Here is a 17,366-nt window from a genome sequence, read left to right on the forward strand (position 1 = left end):
GCATTGGTTGAGGAAGGGATAAAAATTGTTTTGATTCGGAGATCTCAATATCTCCTGAACCCCAATGAATCCCCCATTTCTGATCTACCACTTTCTCTTTACATTCTGCAATTAAATTCATGCAATCACCCCGATCCCTTTTTAATTTCAGCAATTTAGCTTCTCGCTCTTTAATTCATGCAATTTAACATTCCGCAATTCTCATCTAAATCTTAATTCCGCTCAACTAGAACACACTTCTAATCCGAATTGCTCACTCAACCAATCCTTGTGGGATTCGACCTCACTCTATTGTGAGTTTTTACTTGATGATAACCGGTGCACTTGCCGGAAGGAATTTTTGCCGATCGTGCAACTTCCTAAAGTCGTAGCATCAGTTGTGCAACCACATAGACGTCTGAACCCTGCTATGAAGGAGGCGGTCCATAAGGAAGTCACAAAGCTTTGGAAAGCTAGAATCATATATCCTATCTCAGATAGTCCCTGGGTAAGCCCAACGCAAGTGGTGCCCAAGAAAGGAGGAATGACGGTGATCCATAATAAAAAGAATGAGCTGATTCCTACAAGAATGTCACTGGATGGCGTATGTGTATATACTACAAGAGGCTTAATAATGCCACAAGAAAGGATCACTTTCCTCTACCCTTTATAGATTAGATGCTTGAGAGGTTAGCCGGCCATGTGTTTTATTGCTTTCTGGATGGATACTCAGGGTACAATCAAATCGCAGTGGATCCCCAGGACCAAGAAAAGACAACATTTACATGCCCTTATGGAGTATTCGCTTACAGAAGGATGCCATTTGGCCTCTGCAATGCCCCTGCAACTTTTCAAAGGTTTATGCTTTCCATTTTTTCAGATATGGTTGAAAAATTCATTGAGGTATTCATAGATGACTTGTCTATTTTTGGTGATTCCTTTGACTTTTGTCTTAATCATCTAGCCTTAGTTTTGAAATGATGCCAAGAGACCAATCTCATTTTAAATTGGGAAAAATGTCATTTTATGATAACTGAAGAAATTGTTCTTGGTCATCGAATTTCAAACAAAGGAATAGAAGTTTATCAAGCTAAGGTGAAAGTAATTGAAAAATTACCACCACCAACTAATGATAAGGCAATCAGAAGTTTCTTAAGACAAGCAGGATTCTACAGGAGATTTATAAAAGACTTTTTAAAAATTGCAAAACCCCTGTGTAACCTTTTAGCCACTAATGTTCCTTTTGTTTTTGACAAAGAATGCCTACATGCACCCATCATTTCCGCACCCAACTAGAACCTACCATTTGAATTGATGTGAGATTCTAGTGATTATGCCATAGGAGCAGTTTTGGGACAGAGACACGACAAGCTTATGCATGTTATTTACTATGCCAGCAATGTCCAAAATGATGCTCAAAAGAACTACACCGCGATAGAGAAAGAATTACTGGTTATCGTCTATGCAATTGATAAGTTTAGATCCTATCTAATTGGTTCCAAGGTTAGTGTTTATACTGACCATGTTGCTCTCAAGTATCTTCTAATCTAGCAGGATTCTAAACCGAGGCTGATCAGGTCGGTTCTACTCCTTCAGGAGTTTGATATTAAAATTAGAGCCAGAAAGGGATCAGAGAATCAAGTAGCTAATCGTCTTTCAAGGATCGAACCTGAAAAGGGAACTACCCCCATTGTTGAGATGACCGAGGCCCTCCCAGATGAGCATCTCTTTGCAATCCAAAAAGCATCTTGGTTTGTAGACATTGCAAACTATAAGGCCATGAGGTTTATCCTCAAGGAGTACACCAAACAACAAATCAGAAAACTCTTACATGATTCTAACTACCACTTCTGGGATGAACCCTATCTCTTTAAGAGATGCTCAGACAGGATGATCACGCGTTGTTTTTTAGAGGAGGAAACCCAACAGATCCTCTGCCATTGTCACGGTTCTGAGTATGGAGGATATTTTGGAGGAGAGAGAATGGCTACCAAAGCCCTTCAGAGCGGGTTCTACTGGCCAACTCTCTTCAAGGACTCTCAGAAGTTTACAAGAAACTGTGATAAGTGTTAAAGAGCTGGAAACCTTCCTCACAATCATGAAATGCCACAGCAAGGGATCGTGGAGATTGAGTTGTTTGATGTTTGGGGGATAGACTTCATGGGACCATTTCCACCCTCATACTTGGTGCACGAAATTATGATCACACTTTTCACAACTCCACACAACTAACCAGCAAGTGCACTGGGTTGTCCAAGTAATACCTTACGTGAGTAAGGGTCGATTCCACGGAGATTGACGGCTTGAAGCAAGCTATGGTCATCTTATAAATCTTAGTCAGGCGGATTCAAATGGTTATGAGGTTTTGATAATTAAAAGATAAATAAAACGGAAAATAACATAGAGATACTTATGTAATTCGTTGGTGGGAATTTCAGATAAGCGTTTGGAGATGCTTTGTTGCTTCTGAACATCTGCTTTCCTATTGTCTTCATCCAATCATGCGTGCTCCCTTCCATGGCAAGCTGTATGATCCTCTCAGTGAAAATGGTCTGGCTACAGTTTCTGTACGGCTAATCAACTGTCGGATTTCTCGTCTTAAATGAAAAATACCAGGCACAGCTACCGCAGGGCTAATCATTTGTCGGTTCTCACTTGTGTCAGAATAGGATCCCTTGATCCTTTTGTACACTGTCACTGCACCCAACAATCACAAATTTGAAGCTCGTCACAGTCATCTCGTCCTAGACCCTACTTGGAATACCACAGACAAGGTTTAGACTTTCCGGATCTCAGGAATGCTGCCAATTGTTTCTAGCCTATACCACGAAGGTTCTGATCTCAGATTTGGATGCTCTGTTGTCAAGAGAGACGATGCAAATCGTGGATCAGAGACCTAAGAAAATATACTCTGGTTATCGTTCGATGACTACGTTGAACATCATGTAGACCGCTTTGTGGTTGTCAGGCACGCGGATCTTGGCTAAGCGAGTAATGAAGATAGTGGGTGATTGTCACGAGTCACCCCTTCATTTTGACTTAACTGAATTAAGTATGAGAGTATATCTTGGAGAATAAGTACACGTGAATTGAAAGAGAAACAATAATACTTGTATTAGTTCATGAAGAACAGCAGAGCTCCTCACCTTAATCTATGAGGTGTAGAAACTCCACCGTTGGAAAATACATAAGAACAAAATGGTCTAGGCATAGCTGAATGGACAGCCTCCAAAAAGGGGTTCGAAGAACTCCAAAAGTTCAAAGACTCCAAATACAATAGTAGAAAGTGCTATTTATACTAAACTAGTAAAATAGATTTACAGAAAATGAGTAACTAAGTGCAAATAGTGCAGAAATCTACTTCCGGGGTCCACTTGGTGTGTGCTTGGGCTGAGCTTTGAAGCTTTCACGTGCATAGGCCATCCTTGGAGTTAAATGCCAGCTTGGATGCCGGTTTGGGTGTTTAACTCCAGTTCTGGTGCCAGTTTCGGCGTTTTACGCCAGAAAAGGGTCTCTGGTGGGCATTTGGACACCAGTTTGGGCGATCAAATCTCAGACAAAGTATGAACTATTATACATTTCTAGAAAGCCAAAGATGTCTACTTTCCAACGCAATTAAGAGCGTGCCAGTTAGGATTCTGTAGCTTTGGAAAATTCACTTCAAGCGCAGGAGGTTCAGAATCCAACAGCATCTGCAGTCCTTTCTCAGCCTCTGAATCAGATTTTTGCTCAGGTCCCTCAATTTCAGCCAGAAAATACCTGAAATCACAAAAAAACACAAAAACTCATAGTAAAGTCCAGAAATATGATTTTTGCATAAAAACTAATAAAAAATACTAAAAAGCAATTAAAACTTACTAAAAACTACCTAAAAACAATGCCAAAAAGTGTATAAATTATCCGCTCATCAATACTCAAACATGTATATCCTGGTGGCCATAGACTATGTGTCCAAATTGGTTGAGGTGATAGCATCAACCACCAATGACACCTGCATCGTGCTGAAATTCCTACAGAAACATATTTTTAGCAGGTTTGGTGTCCCAAAAACATTGATCAGTAATGGAGGTAGCTACTTTTGCAATAAACAACTAGACTGAATTCTGCAGAGGGTATGGAGTCCATCATAAGGTGAAAACCCCCTATCATTCATAGACAAGTGGACAAGTTGAGGTATCCAATAGGGAACTAAAAAGGATCTTGGAAAAGACAGTGAGCACCTCCAGGATGGATTGGGGAAGCTTGATGATACTCTCTAGGCATACAGAACTACTTTTAAGACCCCTATTGGAATGTCTCCCTATTAACTAGTCTATGGTAAAGCATGTCATCTGCCAGTAGAGTTGGAGCATAGAGCATATTGGGCAACAAGATTCCTGAACTTGGACACTATGACTGCAGAAGAAAAGAGATTGCTCCAATTAAATGAACTGGACAAATTCCTGCATGCTGCATTTGAGAATGCAAAAATCTATAACGAAAGAGCAAGGAAATGGCATGACAAAAAGATAGCCTCTAGAATTTCTGAGCCCGACTAGAAGATTTTGCTATTAAATTCTAAGCTTAAGCTCTTCCCTGGAAAGCTCATGTCAAGATGGTCAGGACCCTTTGTGGTCACTGGAGTCTCCCCCTATGGTCATGTGGAACTTTAAGACCGGAATTCAAACAACAAATTCCTTGTCAATCGCCACAAGGTAAAACATTACCTAGGGGATGAGATGGTTTGCGAGCCGTCCACCCTTTTACTAACTTAGCAATCAAGCTAATGACAGTAAAGAAGTGCTTGTTGGGAGGCAACCCAACTATAAGTATCTTCAGTTTATTTCAGTTTTATCTCGATTTTATTTTTTAGTTTATTTTATTCTTTCTTTCTTAATTTTCAAAGTTTTCCTAGGATTTCTAATCTTTGTGATCATGTACAATGCTTAGAACAGGGATAAAAGAACTCATAATGGAAGAACAGAACACCTTGGAGCAGGAAACCTCTGGCGCTAAATGCCAGGTTGGGCGTTGTAACACCCTACCACACAGGGCTTTACGCTTAAACCGTAAAACAGAGGTGGTATGGTATTACGACCTCTAAAATAAAATATATAAAATAATAATAATGAAACGGAGATAGTATACTAGGAGCCTTGAAAAGCGGGTAATTCAAAATCGCAAAATAAAAAGCGGAACGCTCAGAAAATTGGGTTCCTTGCGTGCGAAGAAATCTAAAAATTATAAGTAAAAATAAACAGAAAATGGGATTAGAGAGTCAAAGATACAAAATAACTAACTCCTAACTCAGCCTACAAAGCCAAGGCTGGTCGGAGAGTATTTACATATATATAAACAGAAACCCAGGACCAAAATACATAGCCAACACCCTAACTCTCTATAAACCTCTAAGAGGATCAAAATAAACAACTCATGTGGAGAAAAAGCTAAGTATATATACATATGAACTATACAGCAAAAGGAACCCAAAAACCACTCCGCTTTAGAAGTCCAGACGCCTATCGAGGTGCCTCTCGACCTGCATCTGAGAAATAACAACACGGTATGGGGTGAGAACTAGAGGTTCTCAACATGGTAAAGGTGCCACTCACATAATATACAAGGTCCTGAGAATGCCATAGGCAATCCTAGAACACCGACACTGAGATTATAAAGCTTAAAGTATTAAACGGAAGCCATAAAATGTGGTCTTCTAAGGATTTCTAAGCCTAACTTAACTTAACCATATAAGTCTAACTTAACTTGACCTTAACTCTAAATCTTTTCACCTTTCTTCCATTCCTCCATCTCTAATAGCACATCATAGACAGTCAAGCAGATAAAGACAAACACAAGTAGAGTGCAAGTACTGCAGATAACAATTATAGAATTAGCATGGCAAGTACATTTAAGCACACTCAGTTAATGCACAAACAAGTAACTCAAGCACTATGTACATGATGCATGCCTGTCCTATGGCTGATGAGGCTCATCTGTCGGTTATCAAGCCAACCCGACAAGTCCGGTTTGCTAAACCCTTGGACTGTCCCTTGATGCGCATCCCCAAGAGTCTATGTATAGCTTTTTCTCATAATTATATAAAAAAATGCTCAATGGGGGTTAACATTCCTGGAAATTTATAAGTGCTCGGTCACACTTACGTCATAGGGTCAACAGAGTATCGAGTCTCAACCTGGTATACGTGGTGGCAAGCCACGATATTTTATCCAGGGAAACTCGTATCTCAGATAACATTGAATGCATAAGCCACATAAGTATTCATAATCATTCATATTCATTACATAATTGTTCATCATAGCCTTGGCATCATAAATCCTTTATGCATTCACATTATCCTCATATACTCATCACTTTTAACCTGTACTTCATTCCCAAGTTACCTCTATTACCTAGCTCCAAGTTATGAAAACAGAAGTTTGGAAGTTCAAAATTGAGCTTTAAAACAAAAAATACCTTTGCTGAAAACAGGGGAGTCACGCGTACGCGTGGGCAACGTGTAAGTGTGGGCGTGCAAACAGACCATTACGCGTATGTATCCCTTATATACGCGTACGCATGGGCGCCTAACAGAAGTGCACAGATGCGCATGGGAGTTTCGCGTACGCAAGCACCCCATGTCATGCGTGCGCGTGGGCCACGCGTCGCGTGGACATGCATCCTGGCCCATTACGCGTACGCATAGGCTTTTCCCGTATACACATGGGGAGGAGGCAGTGGCGACAGTCCGCGAATGGGGTGTATGCCAGCACAAAATTTCCATGCCACGCGTACATGTAGGCATACGTTTTTCCAAAAATTTACCTAAGTTTGAAAAACTGCAGAATTCCCAACTTTTAATCCCAACTTCTGACGCGCATAACTTTTTTGTTTTAAATCATTTTTCTTCTGTTCTTCAAATGGCATAAACTTCACGGACCCAATTTTCATATAAAATGAATTTGAAATGGTTTGGGGGTCTGGAAGCTGAGTTATGCCTCGCCGAAGTTTGGCCAAAATCCAGTTTTTACAAAACCTCAAAAACCTCCATTTTCCTTAAAATTCAACTTACCACCTTTATATCCATCAACACCACACATCTACATCAATACCTCAAAAATCTCTTCATCCTTACCATTTATCAATTCACCCATATCACGCATCAACATCTCAAATAATCAACAAGATGAACATATCCCTATTCATTATATATATACAAACACATATCAATATCAACTCATCACTAAACTCTTATCCAACCAGCATTAAGCTCACAATATATCGATTAACACTTATCCAACAAGCACTAAATCCATATCTCAATTCTTATCAAAGTCACTAAGCATTAAATATACTCATACGCTCCAACCTATTCTATGGTCACCTAGCTTAAGTTTTCACAGAACATTATATATTAAATACGCGAAACCCAAACCATACCTTGGCCGATTTTTGTGTATTCACTGAGACACCACCAAGGTTCCAAACACAACCCTCAAAGTCTAAAGTCTCCAAAGCAAGGTCTCCCAAACTCCACCAAGATCTCAATGTCCACAACTCAAGCTCCAATTACATATACACAACCTTATTCATATATATATAACACATACACACCCCAATTCAATATCTAACATACCAAATCAAGAAATTGACTAGAGTTAGTCATCCTTACCGCACCCACGGATAAAACAACCCAAGCCCGATAAGCTCCGCAAGCTAAATCAAACCTAGAATACCAAAATTGACAAAATCTCAACATAAGGGCTCAAAATTTTGAAAAATCAAAGGGGGTAGAGAAACTGAGGTGATATTGTGGCTTACCTATGAAATTGTTCCGATAGGTTTATAGAGCTCGATGTGCTGAACGCGTAGCCGCAAACGGTGCGGCGATCGGAGCCCGGATGAAGAAGTTACGGTGGTTGGAATTATGAGCAAGGGTTTATAATCCTGTTCTTCCCTTGGCCGTGTTCAGCGCTCCTTAAGGCTGAATGGGGAAGAAGATGAGCTTAAGCTCATTTATTTAATGGGTTGGTTGGGCCCATGGGCCTGGTTTGGGCCCAATTTGATCGGTTCGGCCCGTTCGACCCAATCTTCGGCCAAATTCTTTGAAATTAGTGTCAAAATTTTCATTTTAATGAGCTCTATCCTATTTTAATATAAAATTTATATTTCCAATTTTCCTTATTAAAAGTTAATTTTTTATTAATTATTTACTAATTTAACGGGGTTTACATCCTACCCACCTAAATAAGAATTTTGCCCTCAAAATTCAGATTTCGTTATCTGAAAAGAGGTATGGGTAGTCTTTCCGCATACTCAGAGTTTCTTAAAGCTGACCTCATTACTCAAAATGTCCATCTCCTTTCATTTAAACTAACTTAGGTTGTAAGACATGAATTTGTTTTAGAAGCATGTTTCAGAAGTTACGAAATGTGGAGTACGTTGAATAGGTTCGAAAGGTACGGCAGAAAAATGATTCGGTATGCCACCGACCATTGATACCCTCCAAAAATTAAGATGCACCAACTTAGCGGCGTTTAACTTCTTAGTTTTTGATTGCTCATCCAATTCTAGTTTGTTTAAGTAATCTTTAGAGATACGTATCTTCCCCCTTCAAACTTGAGAAGTCTTTTTCTTACTTTTGGATAACTCTTTTGTCGGCTTTTCGTAGTGAGAATCTTAACCTATCTTTTTCGTTGCCTTGGCTATCAAATTCAGGAACTAAGATTTTTGATACTCCAATTTTAGATTAGCACAGAGGCTTTTAGCACACTGTGAAGCTTTACCTACTTTCTGATGTATAGTCTTGTTTAATATCTCCGATAAACAGTTTACTCCGATGGGCAGAAAGGATTTGGGTTAACTGACCCACGATCACCTAACAGTATTACTTCCTATTTTAGTCCTCAATAACCCCTTTTATAATCAGTAGTAGTCCCTTTGTACATTCATTGTTAACCCTTCCACGGTTACCATATCTCAGATGACTCTTGGTACTCGCTCCTTATCTTTGGACGTGTTAGATATTCAGTCACACGCGTCGCCACATTATCCATAGCTTCCGGTCTCTCCACCCTATCTTATCAAAATTGTGGTACATTTTAGCAATCTTTGGTTGAATCGAAATCCGTTTCTTCATTCCTCACAGTCTCATCCTTTGTTTCCCTCGATCTCTTCTTGATTTTCCTTTTGTTTACTAGGCTTCGACATTCTTGGTAGTTATCTATCGTCTTCTTACGCTTCCTGTATTTGGTCTTTGCCGCATTTTAAGACTGCAATAGATTTTGTTTGACTCCTTCAGGTACACCCCCAATATCCAACTTAGAGTTCCACCTTACCTAGCATTCCTTCCTTCGAAATTTATATCCAAGCATTCCTCAAAAACTTCTTGCTCAGGCCTCTGTCACCACCTCATAATGTTATATTCGCACACATCTTAAACCCCTTTGATAATGCATCGTAATAATTTTGAGTAGTTAATTAAGTTCAGTTATCATGATTACTGGCACTGAGGTTAATCCTTCTCTCGAGATTCGAAAGCTCCCTTCGCATGCTCGGAGTACCAAATGTATTATTAACATATAGATCTGAAAGAGCAGCAATCTTTTTCACATTCAGGAATCGATACAGACGGTGCACTCTAACGTGTTAACTTACTCATAGGTACTACGGTCGGCAAGAATTCAAAGCTCTACAACTCCTCTTAAAGTCGCATACTTACATGCTTCATCTTCTGCGTCCAAAAGTAAAGCCCTACGAAATTCAACATCTCGATGGTTACAGTTAGGATTCATACACAATATTAATATAGGCTCTATTTAAATTTCAAAAAGGCATTAAGATCGAAAGACGAATGAACAATACGAACGGTGTTCATGAGAAATTAGCAAGAAAATCTTGTATACGGTCAAACAGAGTTGTACTGAAATATTAGAATGCACGAGGAGAAGAACTAAGGTGCATCTCAAGAAAAAGAGTTCAAATCAAGGACCTTTGGTAGGAAGAATAGAGCATATAGAGTCAAAGAAGTCTCAACTGATTTAGAATAGCACGGTTTGCGAATACGAGCAACTCTACTCACAGTGAACTTTCAAAGTTCAAGGATTACGTGATTATACCAAGACAAGCTCAAACTCATCCTGGAAGAAACAAGATTCATGCGCATAAAAAGTAAAACTGGTAAGATGATCAAGTTATTTAAGAAGAACTCTGGATAGAGTTTCAACGCAGGTTTCAAAAGAATGATTATATCAGGTCGCAAGGATTCATTGGCACATTCCCTCTCGTATAAAGTCTCTTGCCATTCTCTTCTTTCTTCACTGGCATAACCAGCGCTTCTCACAAGGTAACACTTAGTTGGACAATTCTCTCTTTCAGTACTCCCTTCAACTCAATCCTAAGTTCTACTGATTGTAATGATGTCTTCGCTTGTGGTGCAATCAACACTAATCTGGCTTTCGGCACAAGTCTATCACAAACTCTAGTACACCTTCAAGAGTTGTCTCAAAAACTTTTTCGTAGTAGGAATTTGGTCTCATCTTCACTCTCCTCTTAACAATTAACAACTAAAGGTTGAATTCGCTCTATTCCTCTTCCTTGAAGTTTCACCGTCACTGGATTTCAAACAATAACTCCACGTATCCCTCAACACTCCTGATTCCTTAGATATAATCCAACTTGCTTCCACTACGGCACTTTGATCCTGAACCTTCAAGAGCTTAACCACTCCTCTAAGTTAACTAAATATCGCTCTGTCTCAACAACTAATAGTCTTCGACTAATCATCGAATTGGACTTTATGATTATCAACGCTTGTCATGCATTACGAATGAATATCACATATTAATGATATGTAAGGAAGTTAGAAATTCAACTGCTAGTTCGTGGTTACCTCGGGTCTGAGAATTAGATTCGGCTGCATCTCGGCATTTCCTGTGTGGACAATCTCGAGCTATATGCCCTGGCTTCCCGCACTTGTAACATACACCTAGCCCGGTTCTGCATGGTCTGTTCGGATGGTACTTCTTGCATCTTGGGCATCTTAACTCTTCCAGTTGAGTACTAGTTTTCTCTTTTGAATTTGGATCCGGACGGTTGTTGTTCCTTCGGTCACTGTTTCGGTGTTGAGAACGTGAAGTGACAAAATGATTCCTTTTGAAACTTTGGCTCCTAGGTGTAATCTTTCCCTTTTTTTCTTTGTGAAGGGTTCCCAGTGATTACTCCTTGCTACCTCAGTCCTCCTTGAGCTTTCTCCTATTGCCTGACCCGTGTTAACTTGCTCCAGATAACCCACTGGTACCCTCGTACTCAGAACATTATTTACACCTTCATATTTGTTACCACCATCGTTGCCAGTCCTAACTTGTGATTCAATCCTATCCATCACTCAGCTGGTCGCAGCGGCAACAACACTGATGGCAGTGACAGCACTCGTCATCGCGGTCACAAAATCGGTCAAACTACCTATCGGTATAGTCACGTCATTACTTTTCCATCCCCGACCTCGATTACGCCCATGACCGTGCCCACGAGACGCCATTTGGTTCTTGTTCACACCAAATAAGTGATATCAAGGTGATCAGTCTCAATATCGCAAGTCTAGTGATTCAAAGTCCCAAATGCATGCTCATGAGCATCATGCCATATGTATCGGTTAGATATCCTAATTAGCATTTACGGACACCTAAAGTATGCCCAGAAGTCAGCCCGTCCCTCAAGCTCTAAAGGAACGAATTGCTCTGATGCCATAATGTAACACCGTACCACACAGAGCTTTACACTTAAGCCGTAAAATAAAGGTGGTATGGTATTTCGACCTTTAAAATAAAATATGTATATAATAATAATAATAATAATAATAATAATATGATGATGATGATGATGATGATGATGATGATGATGATGATGATGATGATGAAAAGGAGATAGTATATTAGGTGCCTTGAAAAGCGGGTAATTCGAAATCCCAAAATAAAAAGCGCAAGGCTCAGTAAACCGGGTTACTTGCGTTTGAAGAAATCTAAAATTTATAAGTATAAATAAACAGAAAGTGGGATTAGAGAGTCAAGGATACAAAATAACTAGCTCATAACTCAACTTGCGAAGCCAAGGCTAGCCGAAAAGTATTTACGTATATATAAACAGAATCCCATAACCAAAATACATAGCCAACACCTTAACTCTCCATAAACCTCTAAGAAGATCAAAATAAACAAGTCATGCGGAGAGAAAGCTAAGTATGTATATATATGAACTATACAGCAAAAGGAACCCAGAAACCACTCCGCTGCAGAAGTCCAGACGCCTATCGAGGTACCTCTTGACCTACATCTGAGAAACAACAACACAGTATGGGGTGGGAACCAGAGGTTCTCAGCATGGTAAAGGTGACATGCACATAATATACAAGGTCCTGGAAATGCCAAAGGCAACCCTAGAACGCCGACACTCAAATTATATAGCTTAAAAGTATTAAACGGAAGCCATAAATGGTGGTCTTCTAAGCATATCTAAGCCTAACTTAACTTAACCATCTAAGTCTAACTTAACTTGACCTTAACTCTAAGTCTTTCCGCCTTTCTTCCGTTCCTCCATCTCCAATAGCACATCACAAACAGTCAAGCAGATAAAGACAAACAAAAGTAGAGTGCAAGTACTGCAGATAATAGTTAAACAATTAGCAAAGCAAGTACATTTAGGCAGACTCAGTTAATGCATAAACAAGTAACTCAAGCAATATGTACATGATGCATGCTTGTCCTATGGCCGATGAGGTTCATCTGTCGGTTATCAAGCCAACCCGATAAGTCCGGTTTGCTAAACCCTTGGACTGTCCCCCGACACGCATTCCCAAGAGTCTATGCATAGCTTTTTCTCATATTTATATATATAATTGCTCAATGGGGGTCAACAATCCCAGGAATCTATAAGTGCCCGGTCACACTTACGTCGTAAGGTCAACAAAGTATCGTGTCTCAACCTGGTACACGTGGTGGCAAGCCACAGTATTTTATCCCGGAAAACTCGTATCTCAGATAACATTAAATGCATAAGCCACATAAGTAGTCGTAATCAGTAATATTCATTACATAATTGTTCATCATAGCTGATGAGCGGATATTTTATACACTTTTTGGGGGTAATTTCATGTAGTTTTTAGTATGTTTTAGTTAGTTTTTAGTATATTTTTATTAGTTTTTAGGCAAAATTCATATTTCTGGACTTTACTATGAGTTTGCATGTTTTTCTATGATTTCAGGTATTTTCTGGCTAAAATTGAGGGAGCTGAGCAAAAATCTTATTCAGGCTGAAAAAGGACTGCTGATGTTGTTGGATTCTGACCTCCCTGCACTCGGAATGGCATTTTTTGGAGCCACAGGAGTCCAATTGGTGCGCTCTCAATTGGGTTGGAAAGTAGACATCCAGGGCTTTCTAGTAATATATAATAGTCCATCCTTTTCTCGAAGATAAACGACGTAAACTGGCGTTTAACACCAGTTCCATGTTCCATTCTGGCGTTAAACGCCAGAAACAGGTTGCAATTTGGAGTTAAACGCCCAAAATAGGTTACAACCTAATGTTTAACTCCAGAAACAGCCCAGACACATGAAAAGCTCAAGTCTCAGCCCCAGCACACACCAAGTGAGCCCCAGAAGTAGATTTCTGCACTATTTATCTCAGTTTACTCATTTTCTGTAAACCTAGGTTACAAGTTTAGTATTTAAACAACTTTTAGAGATTTATTTTGTACCTCATGACATTTTAGATCTGAACTTTGTATCTTTGACGGCATGAGTCTCTAAACTCCATTGTTGGGGGTGAGGAGCTCTGTTGTGTCTCGATGGATTAATGCAATTATATCTATTTTCTATTCAAACACGCTTGTTTCTATCTAAGATATTCATTCGCACTTCAATATGATGAATGTGATGATCCATGACACTCATCACCATTCTCAATCTATGAACATGTGCCTGACAACCACCTCCATTCTACCTTAAATTGAATGAGTATCTCTTGGATTCCTTAATCAGAGTCTTTGTGGTATAAGCTAGAATCCATTGGCAGCATTCTTGAGAATCTGGAAAGTCTAAACCTTGTCTGTGGTATTCTGAGTAGGATCTGGGAAAGGATGACTGTGACGAGCTTCAAACTCACAAGGGTTGGGCGTAGTGACAGACGCAAAAGGATCAATGGATCCTATTCCAGCATGAGTGAGAACCGATAGATGATTAGTCATGCGGTGACAGCGCACCTGGACCATTTTCACTGAGAGGACGGATGGTAGCCATTGACAACGGTGATCCACCAACACACAGCTTGCCATAGGGAGAACCTTGCGTGCGTGAAGATGAAGACAGGGGAAAGCAGAGATTCAGAAGACAAAGTATCTCCAAAACTCCAATATATTCTCCATCACTGCATAACAAGTACTATTTCATTCATGCTCTCTTGTTCATTTGCAAGTCAACTGATAATTATAATTGATATCCTGACTAAGAGTTACAAGATAACCATAGCTTGCTTCAAGCCAACAATCTCCGTGGGATCGACCCTTACTCACGTAAGGTATTACTTGGACGACCCAGTGCACTTACTGGTTAGTGGTACGAGTTGTGAAAAGTGTGATTTACAATTTTGTGCACCAAATTTTTGGCGCCGTTACCGGGGATTGTTCGAGTTTGAACAACTGACGGTTTATCTTGTTACTTAGATTAGGAAAAATTTGTCCTTTTGGTTTAGAGTCACTAGGATTGCATCTTTTATTATCCCTTTTCAAAAAATCTTTCAAAAATATTTTTTTCCTTTATTAGTTTTTAATTTTTCTTGGAGTCTTTTGTTTGAGTTTAGTTTCATATCTTAAGTTTGGTGTCAATTGCATGTTTTTGTTTTCCTTTAAAAATACCTTTTTTAAAACACGTTAAATTTATAGCTCAGTTGGTTAGAGCTTTGTGCTTGTGTTCTTGGTAATTGGGTACCTTCCTTTTAAAACTTATTTAAAAATAATTTTTTTTCTTTAATTAAATCTTGTGCCAAACTTTAAGTTTGGTGTTTCTTGTTAATTTTTCTTTAGTTTTCGAAAATTTTATTTTGGTTTTCTAAAAATTTTAAGTTTGGTGTTCTTGTTGTTCTTGTGAGTCTTCAAAGTGTTCTTGAGTCTTCCTTGTGTTTTGATCTTAAAATTTTTAAATTTGGTGTTCCTTGGTGTTTTCCCTCCAAAATTCTCGAAAACAAGGAGCATTAGATTTAAAAATTTTAAGTCTTGTGTCTTTTGTGTGTTTTTCTCTTTCATCATAAAATTCAAAAATCAAAAAAATATCTTTTCTAACTATTTTTAAGCAAATATTTCAAAATTTTTCATAAAAATTCATATTTCAATTTCAAAATTTTATCTTATCATATCTTAGTTGTCATGTTTTTTTCAAAAATCGTATCTTTTTCAAAACTTCCTAACCACTTTTTCTCTCTCTTCATTTTTCGAAAAATCCTCATAAAATATTATCAAATCTTTCTTTTATTTTAGTTTTTATTTTATTTTATTATCTCAAAAATTTAAAAATATATATAATAAAATAAATAAAACTTTTATCTACATCATCTCCCTTACTCCATCATGGACCTAAGTGGAAATGAACAGTCCAGAAGGACTCTAGGGTCATATGCTAACCCCACTACTGCTTCATACGGGAGTAGTATCTATATACCCTCCATCAGAGTCAGTAGTTTTGAGTTGAATCCTCAGCTCATTTTCATGGTGCAGCAAAATTTCCAGTATTTCGGTCTTTCACAAGAAGAACCTACTGAGTTTCTGGCACAGTTCTTACAAATTGCTGACATAGTATATGATAAGGAAGTAGATCAAGATGTCTACAGACTGTTACTGTTCTCATTTTCTGTGAGAGATCAAGCTAAGAGGTGGTTAAATAACCAACCCAAGGCCAGCATAAGGACATGGAAACAACTGTCAGAAAAATTTCTAAATCAATATTTCCCTCCAAAAAGGATGACACAGCTGAGGCTAGCTATCCAAGGCTTCAAACAAGGAGATAATGAATCTCTTTATGATGCCTGGGAGAGATACAGAGAGATGCTAAAAAAATGTCCCTCTGAAATATTTTCAGAGTGGGTGCAGTTAGACATCTTCTATTATGGGCTTACAGAGAAAGCTCAGATGTCTTTGGACCACTCAGCTGGTGGATCTATACACATGAGAAAGATAATTGAAGAAGCTCAAGAGCTCATTGATACAGTTGCCAGAAATCAGCATCTGTACCTAAGTAGTGACCCTTCCATGAAAGAAGAGGCTAAAACAATAACTGCTGAATTCAGTCCTACAGAACAAGTTACTGAATTCAATCAGCAACTAGATTTTCTAACAAAATCGCTAGCTGAATTCAAAAAGATACTACAAGACACAAGAATGGCTAATATGAATATGGAAGTACAGTTGAAGCAAACAGACCAGTAGTTATCAAAACAAATAATAGAAGAGTGCCAAGCAGTTCAATTAAGAAGTGGGAAAACATTAAATACCTCACTTCAAGGCAGCAAGAAGCCAAGAAATGAACAAACTGCTACCCAAAATCCCTCTGAGGATAGTAAGAGCCCAGAGAGGAATAATTTGGTGCTCAAACGCCAAAAAAGGGTGAAGAGCTGGCGTTAAACGCCCAACCCATGCTCAGTTTTGGCTTTCAAACGCCACAAAAAGGCAAGGAGTTGGCGTTAAACGCCCAAGGGAAGCTCAGTTCTGGCATTCAAACGCCAGAAACAGGTAAGGAGTTGGCGTCCAATGCCAATCCAGCTTTCAACCCTAGCATTCACACGCCAGTGAGGGATCAGACACATACAAGTGCTGATAGCAACCCCTCTAAGAAGGATTCTCCATCCACATCTGTAGAAAATAAACCTGCAGCAACTAAGGTTGAGGAATACAAAGCCAAAATGCCTTATCCTCAAAAACTCTGCCAAGTGGAACAGGATAAGCAATTTGTCCGCTTTGCAGACTATCTCAAGACTCTTGAAATAAAGATTCTGTTTGTAGAGGCACTTGAGCAAATACCCTTTTATGCTAAGTTCATGAAAGAGATCTTAAGTCATAAGAAGGATTGGAGAGAAACTGAAAAATTTTACCTCACTGAAGAATGCAGCGTAGTCATTCTGAAAAGCTTACCAGAGAAGCTTCAAGATCCTGGAAGCTTCATGATACCATGCACATTAGAGGGTACTTGTACCAAGAAAGCTCTATGTGATCTTGGAGCAAGTATCAACCTAATACCTGCATCCATTATCAAAAATCTTGGTTTGACTGAAGAAGTCAAACTAACCCGGATATGTCTCCAACTTGCTGATGGCTCCATTAAATACCCATCAGACGTGATTGAAGACATGATTATCAAGGTTGGGCCATTTGC

The sequence above is a fragment of the Arachis duranensis genome, chromosome 2 (genome assembly GCF_000817695.3).
Source record: "Arachis duranensis cultivar V14167 chromosome 2, aradu.V14167.gnm2.J7QH, whole genome shotgun sequence".
Classification (NCBI taxonomy): Eukaryota; Viridiplantae; Streptophyta; class Magnoliopsida; order Fabales; family Fabaceae; genus Arachis; species Arachis duranensis.